General features: G+C 46.4%; 1 long non-coding RNA gene across 1 annotated transcript; it reads left to right on the forward strand.

Moving 5' to 3' along the window:
- Positions 1 to 12,928: 12,928 nt before the first annotated feature.
- On the forward strand, positions 12,929 to 13,749 carry LOC306893694. The gene is made up of 3 exons (XR_013786607.1): positions 12,929 to 13,018; positions 13,095 to 13,204; positions 13,280 to 13,749. It is a non-coding gene; the product is annotated as an uncharacterized lncRNA (long non-coding RNA).
- The last annotated feature ends 454 nt before the right edge of the window (positions 13,750 to 14,203 follow it).

Here is a 14,203-nt window from a genome sequence, read left to right on the forward strand (position 1 = left end):
AGCGGGGGGGCGCATGAAGGCCAAGGCCGATCGCCACCGGTCAAAGCTTCCTGTATACGTCGTGGGTCAAAAAGTGTGGCTTTCTACCAGAAACATTCCTCTCCGCTCCGTTTCTAACAAGTTAGCTCCCAAATTTATCGGCCCCTTTCCTGTCACCAAGATTATTAGTCCGGTGACAGTCCGACTCAAACTCCCTCCAGCGTACAGGAGAATTCACCCCGCCTTTCACGTATCAAGGATCAAACCCGGGTTTTATTCTCGCATTAATCCGCCTGCCCCCGTTCCCCCCCTGCCGCGACTCGTAGATGGGGAACTTACTTATTCGGTACATCGTATTCTGGACTCGAGACGGAAGGGACGCGGATTTCAGTACTTGGTGGACTGGGAGGGTTACGGTCCGGAGGAGAGAAGTTGGGTACCTGCTAGAGACATCCTGGATCACTCCCTTATCGATGATTACAATCGACAGGTAGGGTTGTCTGGGAACGCCAGGAGGCGTTCCTAGGGGAGGGGGTACTGTCACGGTTCATGAATCTGCTGTGTCATTTCTGATGTGTATGTGTGTGTATGGGTGTCTGTGTGGGGGTGTGGTTACTCATTGTGTTGATAAGTGTCGCCAACTGGGTTCAATTCCCGTTCCCTTTATATGTGCAGTCATTCTCATCTCTTGTTGTCAGATCGTTGTGGCTTTCCCGGTGTCGTGTCCTGTTCCTGTGTTTGCTCTCGTCTTCTCGTGTGGATCCTGTCTTCGTGGAACTTTTCGTTGTGCTTCACGCTGTCTGGATTGTTCTTTGTTTCCTGGTACCTGTACACGTCAAGCACCGCACACCATTCCCGGGTTGCCCATTGAAGTCTCTGCGTCATCTTCCTCTGATTGTTTGTCACCGACCTGTGTTCATCTGACCAGCAAATAAACATTATTTTACTTGCAATTGTATCCGTCTCTGTTTCGCCACATACACATCATACAGTACAAACAGCCTGACTGACAGATCAAAATGATTTTACTATTTTTGACCCGTATCTGAGCCGATGGACTTGTGGTTAGTGCTCCAACATGTGGCCCATTTGTTGCCTTGGTTATGTTCTTTTGTCATTTCCTGGTTTGCCTTCCTGTTTTTGTGGCTTTTTATTTATTAGGTTTATATTTACCCCTCATCTGCATTGGCTTGTGTATCCATGTTACCTGACACTACTGCAATTTGCAATATTTGTGAAACTTAATAAAATCTGCTAAATTGAGACTTTTTCCTCAATACAGAAACACAGACACCTGAGAAAATGTGTTATTGCATAAAGCAGAATAATATAAAAACTCAACATGAAAACAGCACCACACCGCGTCTGCGTTATAAACGGCAAGAAAACTTTCGCTTTTAAAACAACGAAGCGCACGCCGATATGCATATATGTTCTCATGTGTGTCCAGCAGAGTTCAGAACAGTTTCATACAAGAGACTGTCTGTGGATAATCTGCGATGTTTTCTACATTACAATAAAAACAAAGCTGTTTTAAATAACATTTGATTTAATCACATTAGAATAAACACAGATATACACAAGACGGGTCCTTTGTGTCTTTTTCTTCTCACTAGAGTTGAGTTTATATCATATGTGTTAATAAATGTGAAGGAAAAATAAATTATGTTCCTTTGAACTATGGATGCTCCGATCCGATATTTGTATCGGGTATCGGCGTCGATACGTAATAAAATTCTAGATCGGGTATCGGTGCAATTTGTCACCGATACCCGATCTGACATAAAATTTGTGCTAGACGATGTAAAAGTTCATGGAGACACCGGCGCTAAAACTCTCTCGTGGGCGGCTGCGCATTGCGCAACGTGCGACATCATACGCTAGCAACGTGTGACATCATACGCTTGCAACGTGTGACATCATACGCTAGCAACGTGCGACATCATACGCTAGCAACGTGCTCTGTACGTAGTGCACGTGAAGAAGTGAACATATAGCAGCGAACAGCATGGAGCGAGCCAAAATATCTGTCATTTGGAGTTATTTTACAACAGCTACGCCAATAAGTTCCACCGCTTTCATTGTTATGGATGGGCAACCGCTGTCGGTCGTTGCGAATAATGGCTTCAGACTCCTTATAAACCACCTGGAGCCGCAGTACGACACGCCGAAGCGTAAATATTTATCTGATATTTATCTCTACCTGAACTGTACCGAAAAGTCTGCAAACACAAATCCGAAAAAATTAAAGATGTCAATGCGGTGAGTTTTACAACAGATATCTGGAGCTGCGACGTGTCCCCCGTGTCGCTTTTAAGTTTAACCGCACACTGGTTGGATGAGAATTTTGTGCCATAAAATGCCACGTTAAATGCAACAAACATGTGCAGTTTTACTAAGCTAGGGAAGCTAGTGTTCCCCTTCAGTCGGTCTCTCGACGTTGTGAGAGACTGACTGGGGTTTGATCTTGAGAACCTACCTTCTCCGAGATAATTAATTAATAAAACGCCAATGGGCTTGGCGAATGGCACGCGCACGCCAGTCTCCGCCCCGTGCATACGGGTATAAAGGAAGATGGCGGCGGTCATTCACTCATCCTTTGTTCTTCGGAACCTGTGTGTTTGCTGATGCTACACGCGATACTCGACTTCGAGAAAAACCTGCTGGATTTATGACGCGGAGCAGCGGACTTCTCCTTTCGGTGGACTTCCCCTGGGCGTTTCGGCAGAAGGCTACAGACCTTAAGAGGTAAGTCCCTCCGGCTACGAGCATGTTTCGTAGCTGTATCCTTGGGTGCGACAGACTCATCCCGGAGTCTGACGGCCATGATTCCTGTGTCACTTGCTTGGGGCTCAAGCATGCTGAGGCAGGTTTTCACTGATGCAATGTCCCGTGTGTGCGGACATAGCAATCAGGGTGTTGCGGTCACGGTTGGCTACGTTCTTTCGAGCGCTGCCACCACCCCGTCTGTTTCCCAGGCGTGTTCAGCTGCCGTTTCGGCAAGGTTGACCGCTTTGGCGAGCGGCGGGGGTGATTTAGGGACGCGATAGATGTCGCTCCGTCAGCTTCACGCTCGCGGACAATCTATACCTCTTCACGCTCACCTGGTTCGTCCCCTACGAGCGGCAGACGGCCGTCTCATAGTGGTAAGACTTCGCACACGGATGATGACGCTATCTCTGTCGCTGCGTCGGACAGCTGCCTGCTGGCATCGGATGCGGAAGAGAGCTCCGGAGGAGACTCGGGCTAAGATGTCGGCCATGCTTTCCCGGGCAGCCGCGTGCATCGGGTTGCAGGGTGTAACAACATCCTCGCCGGAACGCTCGCGGCTAGATGCGCGGTTTCGGGGGCGTGGTCAAAAGCCACGCCCCGCTCCGTTACCATTTTTCCCGGAGGTGCATGACGAGCTCGCCAAGTCCTGGAATGCGCTCCTTTTGGCGCGTTTCAGGCCGGAGGGCTCTGTGGCTGTGACTTCCCTGGTTGGTGGGGCGGCTAGAGTCTATGTTGACGTTCCCCGCGTGGAGCGTGCAGTCGCGGGCCACTTGTGCCCGCAGACAGCTGCCACTGGGGGGGGCTCGACCTAGACTCCCATCCAGAGCACGTAAGCTCTTCGACACTCGTCGAAGACTTGCAGTGCTGCTGGATGAACCGCCTCCGCTCTCCACGCCATGGCGGTCCTCCGGGTTTTTCAGGTAAGTCCTGAAGGATTTGGACGACGGGAAGTTCGACCCAACTCGTATGAGAGCTACGTACTGCCACAGACCTCGCGCTACGAGCGACGAAGGCCACGGCACGTGCACTGGGTCGGTCGATGTCCACAATGGTGGTCCAAGAGAGGCATCTGTGGCTTAGTCTTGCGCAGGTGAGCGGCGCCCAGAACGTCGGTTCTGGATGCGCCCATCTCGCAAGCAGGGCTGCTTGGTGATACCGTGGAGGACGGCAGTTCTCCGCGGTCTGGCAGACTGAGGCGATCGAACAGATCCTGCCACGCGGCAACGTGCCCGCCAACAGGTCGGCATGGTCTCGGGCACAGTCTGGTTCCCAGCAGCCCTGCCCTCCCGCGGCGGCCCTCCGGTTAAGGAACCTCCCAGAGGACGACCCACCAGAGGTGGACCCCCGCGGAAGAGGGCATCTGTTCCCCGTCAGCAGCCCGCCAAGAGGCTCTTTAAACCGGCCCTGACGGGACGAACCAGGGGGAGATTTTACTGGGCCCGAATCCCGGCCTTTCCAATGCCGGATCGGAAAAGGACGCTGCCTGCCGCGTTCCATCGAGTCTGGGCCCTTTTCAGGGTCCGGCGCCCACATACTCTCAAAGAGACAAATCTCCCCTGGGTTTTCCTCCACAACACTCTCGTCCAGACGGTGTATGGGATGGATCGGGCCGCCGACCGCAATCTCCTCCGGACATTGCGTTGGGCCGCCTGAAGCAGGTAAACATACAGAGCCGTCAACCTCCCTGGGGGTCCCCCCTGTGCGAGGTGACCGTACTGTCAGCCACCGAACCAGCCTCCCCCGGCACGGTGAGGCAGATTGTCCCTCTGGTCCCGTTGTCACGGTTCTTGGGCGCTTGGTAGCGCACCAGCCCGTCACACTGGATAGAGAGGACGGTCCGTCTCGGTTACTCGATCCAATTCGCCAGGCGCCCCCCCCAAGTTTCGTGGCATTCTGTACACCTCGGGGCGAGGAGAGAATGCTTCCGTACTTCGGCAGGAGGTCGCCGCCCTTCTGGCGAAGGGTGCGGTCGAACCCGTCCCTATAACCGAGATGTCGTCCGAGTTTTACAGCCAGTACTTCATCGTGCCCAAAAAAGGGCGGGGGGCTGCGGCCCATTTTTGGATCTGCGGCACCTGAACAAGCACCTGCACAAGCTGCCGTTCAGAGTGCTGACGCAGAGGCGCATCCTGGGCTCGGTACGTCACCAGGATTGGTTCGTGGCAATCGACCTGAAGGACGCGTACTTTCACGTCTCTATTCTCCCCCGACACCGGCCGTTCCTACGGTTCGCGTTCGAGGGAAGGGCGAATCAGTACAGGGTCCTGCCATTCGGTCTGGCCCTGTCTCCACGGGTTTTTTCCAAGCTAGTGGAGGCTGCCTTAGCTCCTGGCAGGGAGCAAGGCGTGCGAGTGCTAAACTATCTTGACGACTGGCTTGTCTTGGCACACTCGCGAGATGTGTTGTGCACGCACAGGGACCTTGTGCTTCGGCACCTAGACCGTCTAGGCCTCCGGGTCAACCAGGAGAAGAGCAAGCTCTCCCCCGCGCAGAGCACCTCTTACCTCGGTATGGAACTAGACTCTGTCCGTATGTCAGCACGTCTCACCAACGAGCGTGCACAGTCAGTGCTGCGTTGTCTGAGGTTGATCAGTCAGAATCCCTCGACGCTGCTGAAGAATTTTCAGAGGCTCCTGGGGCACATGCCGTCCTCGACGGGGGTAATCCCTCTCGGGTTGATGCACATGCGGCCGCTTCAGCACTGGCTACAGAGTCGGGTTCCCTGGACGGCGTGGCACGCCGGCACCAGGCGGATTACGGTAACGCCTCAGTGCCTTCGCACTCTCTTACCCTGGTCAGACTTGACCTTTTCTCCGAGCGGGGGTCCCGCTCGGACAGGTTTCGAGGCGTGTCGTGGGAACGACAGACGCCTCCCTGCAAGGGTGGGGTGCGGTGTGCAAGTGGGCACGCAGTATCGGGTCGGTGGACAGGTCCCCGACTGCGTGGGCATATCAACTGCCTAGAGTTGTTGGCAGTCCTTCTGGCACTGAGGAGGCTCCAGCCCCTCGTGCAGGACAAACACGTGCTAGTCCGGTTGGACAGCACGACTGCCGTAGCGTACATCAATCGCAAGGCGGCATACGCTCACCGCAGTTATCACAACTCGCCCGACGCCTCCTCCTTGGGAGTCAGCAGGTGAATCCCTGCGGGCCACGTTTCTTCTGGGCAACCTGTACCAGACAGCCGATGCGCTCTCTCGACAGTGTACTCCCCACGGAGAGTGGCGACTCCATCCCCGTGCAGCCGGCTCATGTGGGAAGCGGTTCGGCAGGCACAGGTGGACCTGTTGCCTCCCCGGACTCCACCCATTACCCGCTATGGTATTCCCAGACCGAGGGTCCCCTCGGCACGGATGCCCTAGCACACAGCTGGCCGCGGGACAAGCGGAAGTACGCCTTCCCCCCCAGTGAGCCTCCTTGCACAGGTCCTGCAATGCACACAGTTTATTAAGTAATTGTGCACTTTAAAATACCTCTAAAAAAACGTAACTAATGACAGGACCTGATGGCATTTCAGACTAGTTATGTATTATGTTCGCTTCACGTGACAATGTTCTCATGATTTCTCACATTGCTACTTTTCTCTTATTGTCTGAATATATTAATTTCTTGTTCCCCTTCAAACGGTCTCTCGACGTTGTGTTGAGAGACAGACTGGGGTTTGATCTTGAGAACCTATCATCTCTGAAAGAGATTTTAAAACTCCAATGGGCTTGGCGAATGGCCCACGCACGCCAGTACATATGGGTATAAAAGGAAGATAGCGGCGGTCATTCATTCATCCTTTGTTCTTCGGAACCTGCCTGGCATATGGTGTCAAGCGAATTCGTCTCTGAAACTCACTTCAGTATGCTGGATTTACGATACAAAGCAGCGGACTTCTCCCTTCTGAGCGGACTTTACCTGGGTGTTTCGGATGCGAGCTACAGACCTAAAATTCAAAGTTTCTCACAGCTGTATCGTTGGTTGTGATAGGCTCATCCCTGAGTCAGACGGTCATGATACCGGCGTCACATGCTTGGCAAGCATGCTGAGGAGGGCTTCGTTGATCCTGCCGGTTCTGAGAACATGACGATCTAGGTGTTGCGGTCGCCTGGCTTCCCAGGTGAGTTTGACTGCCGCTTCGGTGAGGATGACTGCTTCAGCGAATAGCAGGGGTGATTTGGGGGTACCTATGGATGTTGCTCCATCAGTTTCGGCTACGCGGACAACCCATACCCCAGCACGCTCACCTGACTCGTCCCCGATCAGCGGTGGTAGACGAACTTTCTGTCATTGCAATGGATACCTACCATCTGGCATCAGATGCAGAAGATCTCTCTGAGATCCTCCCTCCAGGTGGTCGGAGCAAGACCCAACCTCTAACGTGTTGTGTCCAGTATGCGCACTAAGCCTCTATTTGACCGCACGCAGAGCCTTAGAAGTTCTGAGGCGGAGTTTTTTTCTGTTATGGGGACAGCACCAGGGGAGGGCTGTCTCCAAACAGAGATTGGGGCGCTGGATTGTGCCTACACCGAGAACCTTCGCAAGGTTTTACAACCTCCGAGTGGAACCAGTGTCAGCCAATGTCGTAAACGCTACCGGTGTATAGGACAGGCATCTGGCTTGGGCATACGTCTGCAAAAGTGCCGGCTCCCCTTTCCAGGTGAGTCTAGCGCGTTATATAGCCTCCTTACTTCCCCCCATAGGGCGAAGTGCAGGAATTCCAGCCATCACTAAACATTGGCATTTTTGGTAAACAGACCGGGCGGAGCAGTCTGTTGAAACCAAGTCCACTATTGGTAGAGTCACCCCTGCTCAGGCGGACCCTGATGCTAGGGCTATAGCCCCATTCATAGGTACGCCCCTTCTGGGTCCTCCTGTATGTTGAATTCCTCACTGCTGATTCCCCGGTTGGTGAATCTGTGAACTCCATGCCGGTGGTTGTCCCACCTGGATTCTGTCCCCCCTACTCGGGCTGGCGCATTTTTCTCACATGTTGTTCTCCCCACTGGTGAGACCATGTTAGTGTCTCCACATGTAACCTCTCCTTGTGGTAGGATGTGGCCTCTGTAACACACTCTTCAACGAGGAGAGCAGTGTTTCCCCAGTATTACGGCTCTACACAGCACCTAGCTACTAGAGGCGAACGCCACTGTTTGTGATGACCATCAGTAAAGGCTTCTCGGTATGACCACTACTATGTTACTGGAAGATTACACCTCGCAGTAGTCCTCACTTGTGACTCGCTAGTCTAGTCAGTGTTGCTCCGCTTAAGGTCGTGATACGGCTCAGCGTGATGGCGTGTAAAGACAGGTCCTCAGTCTGTCTCTCAACAGAAAGGTGAATTAATGACCACCGCCGTCTTCCTTTTATACCCGTATGTAAAAGGGCGGAGACTGGCGTGCGTGGGCCTTTCGCCAAGCCCATTGCTGTTTTAAAATTCCTCTCGGAGATGATAGGTTCCCAAGATCAAACCAGTCAATGTTGAAGTCAGACAATTCATTTAAATTTACATTGTCATTTAGCAGACGCTTTCATCCAAAACGATTTACAAAAAGTTCAGGGAACAATAATTTTATTTTATAAAAACAAAAATATTTTTTTAGAAGTAATATTTAAAATAATTTGTTTTTTCAAATCCAATAGACATAGATTTAATCAAAGAATAGTTTCTCATCTAAGAAATATGTATTATAAATAAATTGCTTTATCCAATAAAACAAGATATACATCTAAATAAACAATTATTTATCATTAAAAATATAGTTATAAGAAACAATTTGTTTTAAACAAAAATTAATGGATTTAATAAAACACGGTTGCATTAAGGAACATTTAGATTTGATCATTTTCATTACATCGATATTTACTAACTTATACAATACTTCCATACATTGACAGTTTTAGTCCTCAAGTATTATATTTATAATGAAGAATCTCTCGAATTTATAATGAAGTGTCACACACACGTTCACCTTTGGGCGTAGGTTTGGTCTCAGCGTTGGTGGGGACATCCCCACCTCCCCCTGGAATTGTTTTGTTGTAAGATACCAGCGCTTTAATGGCGATTTCCTTTTTTATTTCAGACTGTTGGCAATACAGAATATCACAATACAGAATTGAATCTACTTCATCTCATTATATTGTATCCTGACCCCGATACACCATCCTGTATATTGTCCCTAAAGAGCTAGTATAACTGTATAATCTCAAAAAATAAAAATCTGAGACTGTGTGATGCTGAACAACCAAACGTTTTATTAACATAAATTATTATGTACATTAGTATTTACACTAACAAATCATACTGTCACAAGGAAGTACTTTCAGAACTTGTGAAGCAAAACAAATCTAAATAAATAAATATAATAACCTTCTTCTATTATAAAACCTTTTTACCCTCCAGTACCTCGAACAAATACTCACACTCATGTTAATACCTGGGAATGTGAATTGCTGAACAACCATACAGATTATTAACAAACAAATATAATTTACTATGTACGTTAGTAGCCTATTTATACTTCATTAATTTTATAGTTTATACTATGGCTAGCAAGTTTAACCCGCCTACCAGATAGTGTTATTTGGATATTATCAATCAAATAATGATTCATTATATTTTAACCAACAGTGTTAACTTTTGCCAAAACGTTTTTCCAGTACATGTGTCTAGCAATGCAATGACAGTCCTTGGTCAATGCAATGACCAACTGTTGGTGGTTTCCCTTTTATTCCTCTGCATGTAGGGTAGGCTATACTCACAAATACATAGACAGAATGTAGATGTCATGAATTATGTGACTGTTCCTTTTTTGGCCATGTGAGGTCCTCATAGTTTCCTTGGTCACATGTTCTCATTATTGATTTGTTGGTTTCACCTGAACCTTGTTTAGCTGCCTATTTAATACCCCTGTAATTTTGAGTTCCTTGCTCAGTCTTGAGTTGACACTGGTGAAGTCATGTTGACTAAACCTGTCTGTGAGTTAGTGGCACAGTATTTGCCCATGTGTTTGATGCTGGTTACTTTTGGTTTTGTCTGTTCCTTACTGGATGTTTTTGACCTGCCTGTCAAGTAAAACCCTTGAACTGAACTATTGTGTCTCTGCATTTTGGATCTAAACACACCACCTTGTGGCACCGAGGTAATGCTCCTGCCTGCTACATGGGAGACCCGTGAGATCTCTGTCTGTTATTGTAGAGGTTTTGTACTTAAGTGTCAGTAACATTAGACTAAGTTAAAACGAGTTTATATTCATTATCAACTGATTCTGTAAGTAGTTTTGTAAGGGAGGTATTTTCAGTTTCTTCACGAGGCAGACGCGTCATGATTGTTGTACGAGAGATCGACATTTTTCCCGTTGCAGCTGTAGAGTAAGACAGTGGTGCACGTTCGGATGAAGTTTCGTGAGTTTAGTTTACATCAACATTGATGTGAAACTGTAGACGCAGCTGAAACAGAGGTTTTGGTCGATCGTGTCATCGGACAGAGAACGGTGTTGGAGACCGGTTGAGAGCACTAGAGAGAGTTGCTTGGGCCGTGAGTTTCCTTCAGAACGCGTATGAATGTGTATGTGAGCTGATCGTTTGATTTTGAAGGAGTGATTCGTTTTTTTGTGATCCAAATAATTTAGCCATGCGTGCGCGTGCGAGCTGAACTGCGCCATTTTGCTCCGGAAATTTCCTGAGTTTTCCCGGGTCACGTGGAAACTTTCTTGTATTTTCCTTTTTATTTGCCCTGCCATCCTTACGACATCTCACTGTCCTGTCTCCGCTGTTCACTAATCATTACAGGTGTGGTTCAAGCAGGGCCGCTGCTAGCCATTTTGGTGCCCTAAGCATAATTCCATTATGATCCCCCCCTTAAAGGTGCAAACTTATCTTCAGTAAACAGAATAGCAAAACAAAAAACTATCAATGTTTAACAGTAAAATCTCAATTCAGATTGCAAGCTGCACCGAAATTAAAGTTGCTCGCCCCGCTCGGCACAGGCTTTGAACCTACGTCGGTCTGAAGGTGAGACGGGCGCTCTAATGAGGAGGCTAAAGCTTCTCTGTTGGTCGGAAAGTGAGTTTACACACTCGGTTACACAAGTTCAACGCGCATTACGATCAGTAGCAGCACTTCATGCACATTTCCCGAATTTAATTTGATTAAACATGGACTTACTTGCAAGTGATGCACGGGCATCATCTCGCAGTTTCTTCTTCTTTCATTTCTCTGATCTTGACTCCTGCTGTCTTTTCGGGACCATTTCCAAATAAGTTGCCTAGGCTACCGTCTGTCAAACCGGTACAACGGTTCGGTACGCGCACACAAACACAATTACTGATAACGAATTGAGTTTTGAGCGAATTGAGTGTTTCAACTTTCAATTTGAACTGTGTTTGTGAAAACTGAGTCGATTGATACTTACTCAATTGAAAGTAGTTCTTTGAAGTGAATCATCTGTGTTTGACTACAAGAGTCATCAACATCCGTTGTATGTAAATTAGTTTGTGGTCTTGTACTTACATTTATTTGAGGTGTTAAAAGAGGTTTGTTGTGAAATATTTTATAATTTGAAGCTAACAAGAAGAAATCTTGAACTGTTTATTTTGATTTGACTTTTTTGTTACCTTTTGTTATTTTCTTATTGAAACAGACCCTTCCAGCAGAAACATAATTTACTAAGAGAAAGAAAATTAATTACTAATTGTTCAAATTTAGACATTGGACCGTTATTATTGAATTTACCTTGGGGTGAGGCGTGTTACACTGTTAGGATTAGGTGGGTGGGGATGTGAATTTAATTGTATTCTTCACCACATGCACTTCAGGAAGCCACCGTGTTGACATTCTCACCTGAAGCTTACACTGCCTACTCCTGTAGTATATAAGAGAATAGTGTAAGGTAAAACATATACACATAACGTGCAGGTGAGGCTCAAAGCACCGGAGTGGAGAATAAGATTCCTCCGCTCTTAAGTCTTCCAGGGTAGTGTTTTAATTTCCCCCTACGAGGCGAGACTTACAGTCCCGTTAGTTTATTTGCCAATAAAATAGTTTTCACAAGTGACTCGCTGCGTCTATAAACGGACCGTTAACTTGAAGAGCGCCGCCTGGTGGACGAGGTCTGTGTTTAATGCGCATGCGCTGGCCTGTGTGTGTAACCTACAAATTGTACATTCGTCAAAACTAAAATGTCTCAGTTGAACTGTTCTTAGAACATATTTATATTTAACCATGTTTAAAACTTAAAAAATATTACTTAAAAAAATTATATTTAGTTTTAAAGATGAACTAAGAGACCGATTATTAATTGGATGAAGTATTTATTTCAGTGCATCAGGAGAAAGTGTTGTCCTGTTAAGGTTATATATATATTTACACAGTTTAGCTTGTTTTAGCGAAAGTCCTGTGAAGTGAAGCGTCTTGATCGCCTCCTGGTGGCTGCATGCAGTATAGTATAGTAAATGTTGCAGACAAGTAAATCAGTATATGAGCTCATGTTTAGTTGTAAAAGGTACAAATCTACCGACCCATAAGACAGAATCTTATTGTGATCATGTTGTGTCTCTAATCTTCACTTCCAGTGTAGAAGTTACGCTTCATATAAGTATAAGTAGTAATGCATTCAAATCATATATTTAATGAATATTGTTACAGTAAAACAAGTTACATAAGATTATATCTGGCAAGCTTAACAAGAAAACAATGTTTTATGGACTTTGTTTGCCTTCAATAACTTTGAATTACATTAAACAATGACTTGAGGGGAAAGATTCATAGAGAAACATAGAAAACGATTATTTATTGAAATAGAAATAGTAAATTATGTGAGAAACTTGTGCAAACTTGTTTTTTATACATGTTATATTTCTGTCTATTTTAAATACAGATTGGGCCAAAAAACACTTTGTCCATAAATTCATTCATAAACGCATGAACATTGTTTTTGCAATGCCAGTTTTAAGATCTTAAATAAAACAATCTTATCAAATAGTTCAGATCAGTTTTTAAAGGAGACTCAAGATGATTCATTAATGTAAAACAGATCTGTGCAACCGGTCACCATGTCTCAGTAAATTCAGATTACTAACTGCTTCATGAATGTAGCGGGTACGACCGAAGGCGTTAACCAAGAGAAGGGGCGTGGCTGGAGGGATAAAGGCAGCCGATAGGAAGGAGTTGTGAGTGTGTCTGTTGCTGGCCGGCAAGAATAGCGGGTGACACACCGACTCTCAGGTGGATGTTGTTGCGTGGTAGACGGGTCTTGTGCAACACTCAAGTGGAACTTCGAAAAGGTAACCCGTCTGATTATGGTGGTGTATAGGATGGTGGTTTTAATAGGATAAAGTTTTAACGTGTTGTATATTGTAGTTTGGTGACGTCGGAAGTAGGCGGATGTGCATGCCGGAATCGTGGAAGTGTTTGTGCGAGACCGTGTGCGAGGGCGCACATGGGCGGGGCTCATTGGACTAGTTATACGGGTATGGAGGGTTGTATGATTAGGGAATGTGGAACAAGGTTTTAATATAATAAAGTGGTTTGTTTTTCCTTTGCAGTGTGGCAACAGCTATTTGGACTCCGTGTGGCCTAATCGTTGCTCTTGTTATTCCTTTATTTTTGGGGTTGTTTTTCAGTTTTGATGTATGATGATGTTTCCTCTAGTCCGCCAGTAAAGCAGGGTATTTCGGCCTAGTATGGTGGCCCAGGCGGACTAGTTATTTCTTTGTTTGTTTGTTTGTTTGTTCTTTTGTTTCCTGTCAAACTCCTCTCACTGTGTGAGTACCACAGGGATGGACGGTAAGGTGCTGTAGGCGGAGATGAGCCATCTATTAACCGTATGCAGAGTGTTTCACTATGGTGTTCCTTTGAAGTTATTTTATGATTTGTTTGTATCTCTTTTCTTCAATTTGGTTTGCTATGCTGTGGATGTATGTGAACGCTCATCTCTGCTGAGGTAATTTGGGGACCATCCTTGTGTGTAGCCTTTGTGTGAGTGCCACCAATAAACTCTGGCAACTTTTACCTGAACCGGTTGGGTGTGCGAGTATTCATTGTAACATATAAATAAACACAGAACAGCTTTAAGGGACTTTTATCTCGAGCAATAAAAAATTAATGTCATGTTTGTCCAGCAGGCGGCAGAAGTGTCTCATAAAAGAGTAAAACTGATTTATTTAAATGAAGAAAATGTATTTATTGTCATCAAAATAAAAAAAGTAATTTTATTAAGAAAAGCATATTATAAATATAAACACAATATCCAAATCAATCCAATGTTATTTAGTTCAGCAGCGAGATTAACAATTTAGCAGACATCACCTGAAACTGTTTACATTTACAGTTATGCATTTGGCGGACGCTTTTATCCAAAGTGACTTACATTGCATTATCCTATACATGTTACATCTGCAATCCCCTGAGATCTAACACACAACCTTGCGTTGTTAACACTATTACCACTGAGATACAGGAAAGCTAAT

Source organism: Barbatula barbatula (genome assembly GCF_947034865.1).
Source record: "Barbatula barbatula genome assembly, chromosome: 5".
Lineage (NCBI taxonomy): Eukaryota > Metazoa > Chordata > Actinopteri > Cypriniformes > Nemacheilidae > Barbatula > Barbatula barbatula.